We start from the raw sequence: 13,765 nt of genomic DNA on the forward strand, positions 1-13,765 counted from the left end.
TCCCATTTAAAGTACACAATTCAATGGTTTTTAGTATATTCACAGACTTGTGCAACCAACACCAGAACCAAATTTAGAACATTTTCATCAACACAGAGATAATCCCACCCCCCCATAAGCAGTCATTCCTCAGTCCTGTCACCCCAGTCCCTGGTCACTTGACCTTTAGTTTTAATCACCTTCTTAAAAACATTCTCAGTAACTCACTCAGGGCAAGATGGTGGATTTCTTTATACCTTGATCTTTAACTTTGATGTGTGGTTACTAATCACTGAATCATTGAATATATTTTGTCTTTTCTTACCTTGCTCAGTGTCTACTTGGAGAGGTGTCAAACCCAGAGTCCCTTTGAATTTAATGGGAGTGCCAGGTAGTCTGAGAGTCAAATAAGAAACAGGCCCCTTTCGATGTAAAATCTGCCAAGTATGAGATCTGAATGACCATTATTATTATGTATTTAATGTGCATAGAAAAACTGATCTGCAGCCTTCCAGAGTGCACCAGAAGTTTGGAATGTTCTTATTATTGGCTCCATCTCAGATCAGTCAATAAGTCAAAGAAAATAACTTTGCGGGAATTAACTCAGAGGTTTCTAGACTCCTGCTCTGTGTGGACCTCATGATGAAGGGGGATCTGCTCTCACTGGACTCTAGAATCATTCATACCAAGGTCCTCTGTACATTTCCTACCTCTCCCTCACTTAATAAGAAAGTTGCCTCTTCTTGATAACTGAAACAACCAGTAAGGCTGTGAAAGGGGAAAACCCACTTCTGGCTTGAAATACAGGTAAGAAATATTTTTCTCATCAGTGTATCTCTCTCGCATTGAGAAAGTGATTTCATGTGATTGATCATGCAAGACACTCATCAGCAAATATTTTCTGAGCACTAACTTTGTGCTAGGCATTGGTCCAGGTGCTGAGGATTAAGCTTCAAACAAAGTCAGATCTCTGCCCTCCTGGGAGTGGCTAGTGCGAAATTCAGAACAAAAATTAGCCAAGGATAACACCGTATGATAAATGAGATAAAGGGAGAGCACATATGCTCTGGAAATACCAAGGAGGGGCATGTAACCTGTACTCAGGGGGCTGGGAAAGGCTTCTTGGAAGAGGTGGAGCCAAAGTGAAAGATGAGCAGGAGTTGGGGCAAAGCTGAGGACTAGGCTAGGGAGACAGAGTGATCGGTCGAGGAAAGCACAAGCCAAGACTCGACAATGAGAGAGAGCATTTGAGGTAATAAGATGTTTAAGTGGGCTAGAAAGGTTAGTGTTGGGCTGACATGGCAGGGATGAGATTGTATAGGAGTTTGTAAGCGAAATTAAGGAATTTTGCTCTATCTCTAAGAACAGTGAGATTTATTGAAAGATTTTTAGGCATAGGGTGACATGATCAAATTTATATTTTGGAAAACTCACTCTGGCTTCAGCATTAAATGACCTGGAGGACTTAAAACCATGCATCTGTAGAAAGACCAGTTAGAACAGGACTTCAGTAATGGGACAGATGCTGTTGCCTCAACTATCCCAGTGACCAGAAGATAAAGAGGCGTATGGAGGAAGTAAACGTGACAGCCATTGATGATTGGTAGTTAGCTAGGTCAAGAGGTCTGGTTTAGGTAATTGGCTTGATGCTGATGCCATTTTTGGAGATCGGAAATACAGGAGTAAGAGCAGGTTTGAAGAGGAAGATGATGATTGTGGTTTGGGTCACGCAGGGTTTGAGGTGCCTGTGGAGATGTCCAGTAGTGCAATTGGTTATATGGGTCCAGTGCTCAGAGGAGAGAGCTGGTCTGCAGATAAATTGGCAGTCACCAGCATGTAGATGGTAATAGAAGATATTACCTGGAGTGATTGCTAAGGGAGCAGCAGTAGGCACAATGCCAAGGAGTACCATCAACCAAGGGATGAGCCCTGGGCAGGAACCCACAAAGGAGACTGAGATAGAAAAGAAATAAGGAGAAAGCCAGGGAGTGCTGATTCTACAGAATCATGACTCTAAGAAAAACCAAGATGGAATAAAACACAGGACCAATTCTTAATACATTTTATTATAAGAAATCAGGAAAGGCCAAGAAAATTTAGGAATTGGGGCTAATGAAAACGAAAAAAAAAAAGACTTTCCTTTTAATATCTGTAGGAGTGTGTGTGTGTGTGTGTGTGTGTGTGTGGTTGTTTGGGATTTACAGAAGGAAACAGGGAACGTGGGGAATATTGTCAGCAGATATTACTTGTGTTCCCTTAACTCAGTCATATAAGGATTGTTTAGTCACTTAACGTATATTTATTTAAAGCCTACATATACAGCAATTTTCCTAGGGCAGTGGAGGATATACAAGAAGTTATATCTACTCCCCCAAATCTTGTGATCTAGTTAGGGATGCAACACCTGTATAATAACATCAATAGCAGAGACAGCATATGATGAGTAACAAGAGCTTATATAGAAAATAAAGTCTATAAGAATTCAGAGGAGGGAGGTATTAATTTTCACCATGAGTGTGGAACAGAAAGACAAGACACAGGGCTGGGCATCTAGTGCTGTGCACTGACTAAAATTTTGCAGGTTTTGAATTGTTAGAAAACTACCTGCAAGGAAAATAGGCTCCTAGACTTATTCTCTAGCATGCTCCTTGCTCACCAGGGTTAATGCTCCATCTTTTCAGAAGTGCCTCTGACTTCTCAAAGCAACTTTCATCATGGGGAGGAACAATTAGTCTTTGTCTCTCCTTAGTAATAGAATCAACAGCTCAGAGACGAAAAGCCAGCAGTGACTTTTCAATCACCCCTTCAACCCCCCAGGTTGTTCTGAGAAATCCCCAAATTTCTTGTAGGAAGAACATGCAGTATATTTAGCAACAAGTTCCTCCTTGCCCTGAAGTATGGTAGAAACATGCAGTTTGAAAGCTCATGGAAAATACAAAGAACTTGTGGGTTTTGTTACTTGGCAACTGAGATCTGAGCTGTTAAAATAAGAAATTTACATTATTTTATCATTTTAAAAATGCAATACATGTTATTTTCGTTTCTAGGTGGGGGAAAGTCATGTAGATTCAATATCTTATTGTTTCAAAAATCCACTTTTGTTGGATTGGCTTTCCTGATATTATATATATATATATATTATATATCCTTGTCATCCAAATTGGATGCCTCTTGGGCTGGTGGTTTCCAGGTAAAGCAGCAAGTCTAGCTAGAATTCCCAGGAATGCCATGGGAAAACCAAGTCAATATTCAGAGAATGAAAAGAATTTTATCAGAGAACTAGGAAAGCTCCCTTACATGTTGTGTTGGTGGGAGAGGACGTTGAAGAGACAGAGATCAGAGCAGAGATATCATCCTGAGATTATAGGAGAGACTCTTACTTGCATCTGCTCCCCTTCTGGGAGGTACGCCTTCCCTCTTGCGGCCCTGCCTCACCTCACTTACCGCTACCCCTACACTTTGAGGTTGTCCTAACTCCAATCCCAACACAGGAGAAAGTATCAGTGTGGTGCCCATACTTCCCAAACCACACTTTGGGACTAGTGCTCTGACAAGAGTAAATGAATGAGGAGGAAAATGGACAGAATATTTGACATAACTTCTTGGAGAAAATGGAATGGAGGATGCCTTTCTAGATGGATCAGACTTGGTTGAATTCTCTGCTTTGGGTCACCTAAAACTCTAAGGTGTATTAGGTATGTTGAGCACTTCTGGATTCAGGGGTGCATCCTACTGCATTTCTGCTCCCATCCAGTGTTGTCATAAAAGGTTTGAGATTGTTGAAGAAGAGATCCTGCAGTCAGATTGCACATCAGTGCGTCAATAGGAGGGGAGCTCCTGGGATAAAATGTTCTCTTTTTTCCCTGGGCTTCCAGCTAATAACAACTTGGTGCTCTGCCAGGGGTAATTCTTCTGAGTTTAAAACACGGAGAAGCTAAATAATGACATTGAAATTTTGGTATTATATACTTTACAAGGAAGTGGTCTATTCTGCCTTTACTGAGAACTTCATAGAAAGCATTTCCTTCTATGTTACTTTATGACAATACTATAGTAAATTCAGGAGGATGTACTATTACAATATTGACACATGGGCTAAAATATAAGTTTTGCTTTATTTTCACTGATATATCCCCAACTACCTAGAAGAGTTTCTGGTACATAATAGATGTGAAATAAATATTTGTTGAATAAATGGATTAACTGAGTATACTATGCATAGATAGTATAAAATTGAGTATTTTTTTCTGACATTTCATGGAATTAAATTCTCATTCAAATTCATGGAATATATTTCTAGACACAAATTCTGCAACATGAGGTAATGTTTTCTGTTAACTGAAAGAGGTTTAACCATGTTCAACAAAATGTTATCTTTTCATTCTAAAAGCCAACAAATCTATGAATGTAGAATATTTCTCAAGCAGCTTTCACTTATAACATTCCATGATTCTTATAAAAACATACCCATTGGTTCTACTTGACACTTATACCTTAGGAGAAGGCTTTGGGAGACTCTGAAAAAGCAGTGCCAATTCATCTTTGGTGGTTGTCCAGGGCACCATCACATATAGAAGAAATATTAATTATTGACCTCTTAAGAGTTGTAGCTGATTATCTGCTCAGACAATTAATTAACAATGAGAACATTCTATTTATTAATCATCTTCCAAGCATTGTGCTGGTGCTGTCCCACTGACACTTTGAGTATAATTGAGAAGACAGACAAAAAACAGTAACTAATAATTACAAATTGTGAGAAATTACCATCTCAAAAAGTAATGGGGCCAAGGTAGGGAGGTCAGGGAAGGCCTTTCTGAAAAGGTCTCATGTGACAGATGAGAAAAGTCAGCCATATTCAGGGCGAAGGGGCAAGCATTTCAGGCAGAGGATACGTAGCAAAAGCAAGTGAATCACAATTTTAGAGCTTCTTGTATTTTCAGATGAAATCATATGACACCCAGGATTTGCTTTAAAATAATTCAAGGGGAGGCTGGAGAAGGGGAGTGTACGTATATGAGTAGCATGGGCCATATAAGGATGACTGTTAAAGCTAGGTAACAGGTACATAAAGATTTACTGTGCTGTGCTCTCTTCTTGTGTGTGTTTGTAGTGTTCCATAATAAATTTTTTTTTTGAAGGCTTGGAACTTCTTTTGTTTGTAGGTCAAGTTATTGTCTCATTTTTTAGTAGTTTCAGAAATATGACCTTCTTTCATCACTCACTGTTTTTAAGAATATTGGAACCTTTGGTCTCAGGAGAGTCATGTTTGGAACCTCTGAGAGGGGAGTTCAGTAATGTCTATAGCTCTCAGTATAGACTAATCTCTGTTTTAGAAGGGAAAGATTGTCAATATTTTGTATGAAGTGAGAGAAAAAGAATATTTAAGAAAGTTTGACCAAGTTCAGCTTTTAAAAATTCAACTCTTGGGAAGTATAATTTACATTCAATAAAGTTCACATTTTAAATATACAGGTTGATGACACTGTGGAACTACACCCTGATCAAAGTATAGAACATCTCCACTTCTCCAGAAAGTTCCCCTTTGCCACTTGTGCTCAATTCTCCCCTCCCCCACTTTAGGAAACCACTGATCTGATTTCTATTATTATCAATTAATTTTGCCTGTTATATAATTTCATATAGTGGAACCATACACCATGACTTCTTTGTGTCCTGTCCTTTCACTCAGGATAATGTCTGTGTGATTCATTCCTGCAGTGATGTGTATCAGTAATTCATTCTTATGATTGAGTAGGGTACTCCACTGTATGGCTATACCACAATTTATTTATTTATTTACTTGCTGTTAGAATTTGGGTTGACTCCTGGTTTGGACAACTATGAACATTGAACATTTGTGTACAATTCTTTTGTGTGCACATATGTTTTCATTTCTCGAGTAGATACCTAGGATTGGAATTGCTGTGTCATTTAGTAACTATATTTTTAACTTGTAAGAAACTTCCAAACTATTCTTTGAGGTAGTTGCATCATTTTACACTCTTACAATGTATGAGAATCCCAGTTGCACCCCATCTTTGGCAATATTTCATATTGCCAGTCTTTTTAATTTTAGCCACTCTAGTGGGTATGAAGTAATGTCACATAGTGGTTTTAATTTACACTTCCCAAATGACTAATGTTGAACATCTTTTCATGAGCTTATTGGGTATTCATATATCCTTGTGAAGAGGCTACTGAAGGCCTTCGACCTTTATAATAAGTTGCATTATTTGTCTTCTTATTGAGTTGAAAAAGTGCTTTTTATATTCTGGATATACTCCTTTAGCAGTTATATGTGTTGCAAATATTTTTTCTCAATCTGCCTCTTTATTTTCTTGATATTTTCTTTTGAAAACAACAGAAGGATTTAATTCTAATTAAATCCAGTTTAATCAATTTTATTTTTAGTGCTATTTCTGTCCTAACTAAAAAATCTTTGCCTACCCACAAGGTCATCATACATGTTTGGGTTTATTTCTGAACTCTCTATGTTATTCCATCATCTTAATTGCTGTAGTTTCACACTAAGTCTTAAAATCAAGTAGACAGTTCTTCAGTTCTGTTTGTCTTTTACAAAATTTTGTTTTCCCCTTAGATCCTTTGCATTTCCATGCACATTTTTAGAATCACCTTGTCGGTTTCTTAAAAAGAAAACTGCTGGGGATTTTGGTTGGGATTACATCATATAGATTAATTTGGTAAGAATAGAGAGCAATACTGAGTTTTCCAATCCATGATCATGGTATATATTTCCATTATTTAATTCTCTAAAAATGTCCCTAGCAATGTCTTATTGTTTTCTGTATAAAGATCATGCACAGCTTTTGTTAAATTTATTCCTAAATATTTTATGTCATTTGATCCCATTGTACATGGTATTCTTTTGAAATTTTATTTTCTCTTTTTTTGTTTGTTTCTCAATTTAATTTTTAGAAGGTCATTTATAGCTTTATTATTTTGAGATGAATACATTTGCAAATTTAACAAACCATATCACTAGGTTTTCATGGCTTATTTCTCACACAAACACGATTAAATTTACTCAATTTTATAGCTAAAATCTGACAGCATGAGGTGAAATAATTTGAATCAAGCTGTGCAATGCACACAGTCCTTCCCAGCCTTTTCACAAAGCCTCTCTTAGATGGAAGAGAACTGGATAGATGTCACCATTTCTCATACTATTGGAAACGGGAAGGAGATTGTTTCTTCTTTATACTGAGAATACCCCTAGAAGGGAACATAACCTGAGGATGACTGGAGGAAAAATAGAGAGCTTTGTCATGATTGTCCAGAGAACACGTACTAAGTGTCCTGCATTGTGTTTTTTTTTTTACAACAGTCACCTTACCCAGAGCCTAGCTGGGGAGTCATTGTTCTTTCCCAGAAAGATCCTGATTCTCTGGGCTTAAGTCTGAGTTTCATGACTTTCTAGTTGAGAAAGTTTGTTTGAGTTGAGCAACTTGTTCCATAGGGGACTTAAAGTGATTTTTACTTTCTTCTCTAAAATTAAGATGGTAAATATTCTTGCTTTGATCCTTTATAGAACTTTTTTTGTTTGTTTTGTTTTTTTAAATTTTATTTATTTTATTTTTGGCTGTGTTGGGTCATCGTTGCTGTGCACGGGCTTTCTCTAGTTGCGGTGAGCAGGGGCTACTCTTCATTGTGGTGCACGGGCTTCTTATTGCGGTGGCTTCTCTTCTTGCAGAGCAGGGGCTCTAGGCACGCGGGCTTCAATAGTTGTGGCTCCTAGGCTCTAGAGCGCAGGCTCAGTAGCTATGGCGCACGGGCTTAGTTGCTCCACGGCATGTGGGATCTTCCCGGACCAGAGCTCGAAGCCGTGTCCCCTGCATTGGCAGGCGGATTCTTAACCACTGAGCCACCAGGGAAGTCCATTGCTGTTGTTTTTAAATTTGGCACAGGAAGATGTGAGAAAAGGGGGTCTTAACATACACTGAATAAGTAATCATTATTATCATCCCTTTGCAAATAAGAAACGAAGGTTCAGAGAGATCAACTTGCTCAAGGTTCCTAGTTGTTAAGTGTCTGACTTTAAAACTTTGCCTCTTCTACAGAATAAATTGTCTAATTGAGAAACTGGTGAGTATTGGAAATGAGCATGCAAGGGTAAGCGTAGGGATACTTGAGTAGGGCATGCGAGACAGTTCAGAACTCAGCCTAGGGCCACTGGATTTGCTCCCCACTTTTCCTTGTATCACCATCCCTGGGCACCACATCCATATAGAGTCTCAAAGGGGCAAGGCAGTCCAAACTCGGAACACAGCTGAAATCACACCTCCCAGATTATTATTGAGGTGTTTGCATAGATTTAAGTTTATTTACAGTGTCTGTACTGAAATTTATCTTTGGAAGCTGCAGTCAAATAATGCTTCTTAAGTGTCTTGATATGCTAGACTGGTAATAGATGCTGAGGAGGAAGTTCGCGCTACAGCCCCTAACCCCCAGAAGACTTTTCTCTACATACGAGCACGGGACATATCCCTGGGCAGATAATTCATGATAATCCCCAGCAATATACAGGTAATGCTTTAGGAATACATAGAACATTATGCTCCAGGATACAGAGGGAGTTGAGATCATGAGTGGGCTTCTATGGGTATCTGGAATCTCACTTGGGCTTTCCTTCTTTCTTTCTTTCCTTCTTGCCTTCTTGGCTGTGTTGAGTCTTTGTTGCTGCCCACGGGCTTTCTCTAGTTGTGGCGAGTGGGGGCTACTCTTCCTTGCCGTGCGCGGGCTTCTTATTGCGGTGGCTTCTCTTGTTGCAGAGCACGAGCTCTAGGTGCGTGGGCTTCAGTAGTTTTGGCATGCGGGCTCAGTAGTTGTGGCTTGTGGGTTCTAGAGCGCAGGCTCAGTAGTTGTGGTGCATGGGCTTAGTTGCTCCACAGCATGTGGGATCTTCCCAGACCAGGGCTCGAACCCGCGTCCCCTGCATTGGTAGGCGGATTCTTAACCACTGTGCCACATAGTGAGTGAGTGTCCCTCACTCGGGCTTTGAATTGGTAGATAAGGTTCAAGGAGGAAGCAGGGAAGATGTACCTCCTGATAAGGAACAAAGGGAGTGGGAATATACATTCTCTGCTTGAAGAACCTCAGGAAGCCCGTGTGGCTGGAGACATGCCTGTTGTGTAGTGGTTAAGCACGAGGGCTGCAGGGAGACTACCTACATCTGACTGACCACCAGTGGCTGTCTTTGAGGTTCTGGTTAGTTTATTCATCCCCTGTGGCTGTGCGTGCACAGGCACACACACACACACACACACACTTTCTCATCTGTGAAATAAGGACAATAATAGTGTTCATCTCCTGGTGTTATAGGGAGGATTCAGGGAAACAGCGTATGAAAGCACTTAGCATGCTGCCTGGTACATAACAAATGCTGATTAAAATGATAGCTGTTTTCATTGCTTAGATGCCTCACTAAAGCAAAAATTTGCTTGGCTTCTGTCCATCACCTTCCAAAGTTATTTGCATTTGTAACCATGAGTAAGCTAGGGCTGCCATAACAAAATACCATAGACTAGGTGGCTTAATCCACAGAAATTTTCTCACAGTTCTAGAGACTAGAAGCTCAGGATCAAGGTGTTGGCAGGTTAGTTTCTCTGAAGGCCCTTCCCTTGGTGTGCAGATGGACACCTTCTCACTGTGTCCTCACATGGCCTTTTCTCTGTGCACAAACCTGGTGTCTCTTCCTCTTCTTATAAGGTCGTTCGCCCTATTGGATTAGGGCCCACCCATATGACCTCATTGAACCTTAATTAAAGGCCCTCTCTCCAAAGACAGCCACATTCTGAGGTACTAGGGGTTAGGGCCTCAACATATGAGTTTGAAGAGGGGGGATACAATTTGGTGCCTAACAGACACCATTCTTACTTTCTTCTCCTCTGCTTTCAGAGTGTTAGTTTTCTTGTCAAGGTTAATCCTCCTACATGGCCCTTATCCCATCAAGTACTGCCTTCTTCTTTTCCAGTGGCTTGATATTTGGGGCTTTATATCATATCTCCTTTTGCTGTTCATTTATTTATTTATGTACTTTTTTTTTTTTAAAGAGATGGATAACTGTAAATCTTCCTACCTCACATACTTACTATTTATTTATTTTCTCCTTAGGTAAATTGAGAGAAGGTCCTTTGTTTTAAGATTTTTTTTTTTTAATTATTTATTTATTTAATTTTATGTTTGGCTGTGTTGGGTCTTCGTTTTTGTGCGAGGGCCCTCTCCAGTTGCGGCAAGCGGGGGCCACTCTTCATCGCGGTGCACGGGCCTCTCACTATCGCGGCCTCTCTTGTTGCGGAGCACAGGCTCCAGACGCGCAGGCTCAGTAGTTGTGGCTCACGGGCCCAGTTGCTCCGCGGCATATGGGATCTTCCCAGACCAGGGCTCAAACCCGTGTCCCCTGCATTGGCAGGCAGATTCTCAACCACTGCGCCACCAGGGAAGCCCATGTTTTAAGATTTTTATACAGGGCAGTTTAGGTAGCAGCAAGTGACATACTAGAAGTGTGCGTGTGTGTGTGTGTGTAGGTGGGTGCATTTGGCAGTTAGCCTGAAAATTTGGAAATCCTAACCCATATTTGGACAATTTAAAAAATGCTTGCTTTTCAACTTAAAAAAGTATCAAAAATAGGAAAACCTTCTGAAGGAAAAAGGAATCATCAAAATATAAATGCTGGGGAAGATTGCTTGTCTGTACTCAAAATGCAGATCATTGCTTTTAAAAAGAACAGAAAAAGGCAATGAATATTTAAAAGGGAATGTCAAATAAATGGGCACAAATGTATAATTTACAGCTCCAACGTGGAAGGACAATTTAGAGTTTTCCTAGCAACAAGAGCTCTGATGAAGAGTCAAGGGTGCAGAGTTGCTGAAGCCTCTGTTCTCTCAGCTCCCCTCCAATCTCACTGAATTCCTGCCGTTTCAGACATGCTGTAGACATGCTGTTAACTTAAATGGTACCCAGGAAAAAAAAAAATGCACATGCTGCGTATGGAGAAAAGCCCAAGTTCTTCCTCTTTTTATGAGCTGCCAAATCTTGCTGCTGGTGTTTACATTAAGAGAGGAATGTGATATTAATATTTAGCTCACTCCGCGGAAATATGCATTTAAGTGGGGGCAGTTTCAGCACGCAGTCTCCAGAGCAAGATCTCTGTCTCTGTGTGTTTCTTACAAACACACACACACACACACACACACGAATGTTTTCTGGCTCCCATGACTAGAAACTTTCAGTTAAATGGGGAACACAACACATGGCCATCAGAAGGAGGGGATCCAGCAGAATGACAGTGTTTACAGCTACAGGGGATGCCCTGCGTGCAGGAGTGCACTGTGAACCCCGCTGGAGATGGAAGTCCCACATGGACAGCTGCAGCATCAAAGAATCCCGGTGACCTAGATTCAGCTATAGATCCGGGACTGCTTTGGCCTGTGTGGCTACCAGTAGGCCAGCAGCCTGCTTGCAGTTTCACGGGTTGCCTGGCAAACAGAGCTGACCCATTTCACCATGACAACCTGGGCTGCTCTGCTAAGGGCCGTGCACAAGGAAACGCTCGCTGCTGGCATTTTAAAGATTTCAAAATTAAGTTTGCTTGGAGTTTCTGAACAACACATTTAGAAAACCCCACCAAAGCTGACATTCTTTGACAGTGGTGGAAGAGATGGAGAAGAGAAATGTGAGAAAGTTGCTGTTAGTCTTTTCCACGTTCTAAACTGTCGGCAAAACTATCCATTTTATGTTTTACTCAGCCAATAGCATTGTAATAAATGTCTCCAACCAGAGTGTATTGATAAACAGAGAATAAGTAGGTGAAAAGGCTAAAGGATTAACTTCCATGGCCTTATATATTCTGGTCTGTTAAAACAGAGTATATAGAATCTAATAATTTAAAATCTCCTATAAATAAATGGAAGTATTTAAATGTGGATTTATTATAGCTTAGGCTCAATCTTGAAGTGTACAGAATTGAGTTTCATTGGAGAACTAAATTAGTATGCCCCTTGGGGGGGAAAAATGGGTCTGTGCTTTGGTAAAGGAATTCCATTTAGTAAGTGTAATTTAGGAAAATCAGGGCCTGGTTTGTGCATGTGATCACATTGAAATGCAACCTCTGCTTTTTTGACAAAAACCATAGCACAGAATTGAAAGCATTTGCAGGTCTTTACATTGAAACCCATGCACCATTCTCAGCACCGCTTTTTTTGGTTGTTGTTAAATTAGCTCAGGAGATTAAACCTTAGAACTTTCTGAGTGATCTTTGGTATTTCCTACACAAAGAAAACAAAATCACCACAGGCCAAAGAATTGTTTCATACGATGCAGAGTCTTTTCCCAGTGACTGACCCTATCCTTGGGCCATGAGGGTCTTTGCTTGAGGATGATAGAGTCACACAGAGTCTTTAGTTTCAAGTAGAGGAAGGAGAAGAGTTGCCATAGCTTGGCACCATGGAATAAATCCAATGCCATTTATGGAAACATGGAAATAAAACTATAATGTATCTTTGTAAAATAAATGAGCCATTCACTTCCTTTGTAACAAAGATGTTAAGATCTTTTCTTCATTCTCTCCTACTCAGCATTTTCCATCAGTGCCTAAAAAGGTTTCCTTTTCTCCTACAAGGGCTCAGCCTCCTTTCCATATCCTTCCTTCCAAAGTCTTCCAGGAGCAGTCTCTAGCCTATGTGAAAGAATTAACTTCTGTTGGAGAAGCATCTAACTACATTTGCAGTCGTGCCACCCCTCATCCCAAGGTCAGCTGTCAGCCAAGGGTTTATTAGGTTAACTGAGGATCTAACACATTGTTGCAAACTAGATGAGGAGTTAGAAAACAAATGCCATTTGTAGACATTAGTGGCTATGGAATCAATCATTCAACTTTCAAAGTCAATTAAAGATGAAAATTAATTACCCAACACAGCAGAAAGATATTAATAGTCACTCATGGGCAAAAATGGAGTTATAAGTAGGATAACCATACATTCTAGCTTGCCTATCTTCCTGTCATCCTGATATAATTATAAATGGTGGCCCCTTTTGTATCCTCATTTGAATGATAAATTTACATGGCCTTCCCAAAAATAATATTTTCAGGGCTTGAAAAATCTTTCTTCAGTGTCTTTCTACAACTCAGTTTGCCGTCTACAGCTATGGTTTTATCAGGAAGAGGGTTATCTTTAAAGCCTGAGGTCACCACCTCTTGGCAGGAGTTCCACCACCTTCACATGATAGATTTGGTCACAAGCATGTTTCCAGAGTGACCATAACCAACACTGGGGAGTAGGGAGGTTCAGATTGGTGTCTCGTTCTCTCCAGGATAATCCGCTATACGCTACTGTCCTCAGTTACATGTTTTCCTCTAAACCTGTCCCCCCACCCCTATTGCTCTCGCTAGTCTCTCCTGTTCCTTTTCCAAGGCCTTAAGTTCTCAGATCTTCCCCTAACACCCGTCTACAAATAACTGGTAAGAGCTTTAAAAGTTTGTTTTCTGGAGGGTTATTTGTGATTTTAAAAGGAGAGGGGGGCTTCCCTGGTGGCGCAGTGGTTGAGAATCTGCCTGCCAATGCAGGGGACACGGGTTCGAGCCCTGGTCTGGGAAGATCCCACATGCCACGGAGCAACTGGGCCCGTGAGCCACAATTACTGAGCCTGCGCGTCTGGAGCCTGTGCTCCGCAACAAGAGAGGCCGCGATGGTGAGAGGCCCGCGCACCACGATGAAGAGTGGTCCCCACTTGCCACAACTAGAGAAAGCCCTCACACAGAAACGAA

This window comes from Balaenoptera musculus, chromosome 12, assembly GCF_009873245.2.
Source record: "Balaenoptera musculus isolate JJ_BM4_2016_0621 chromosome 12, mBalMus1.pri.v3, whole genome shotgun sequence".
In the NCBI taxonomy this organism is placed as follows: Eukaryota; Metazoa; Chordata; class Mammalia; order Artiodactyla; family Balaenopteridae; genus Balaenoptera; species Balaenoptera musculus.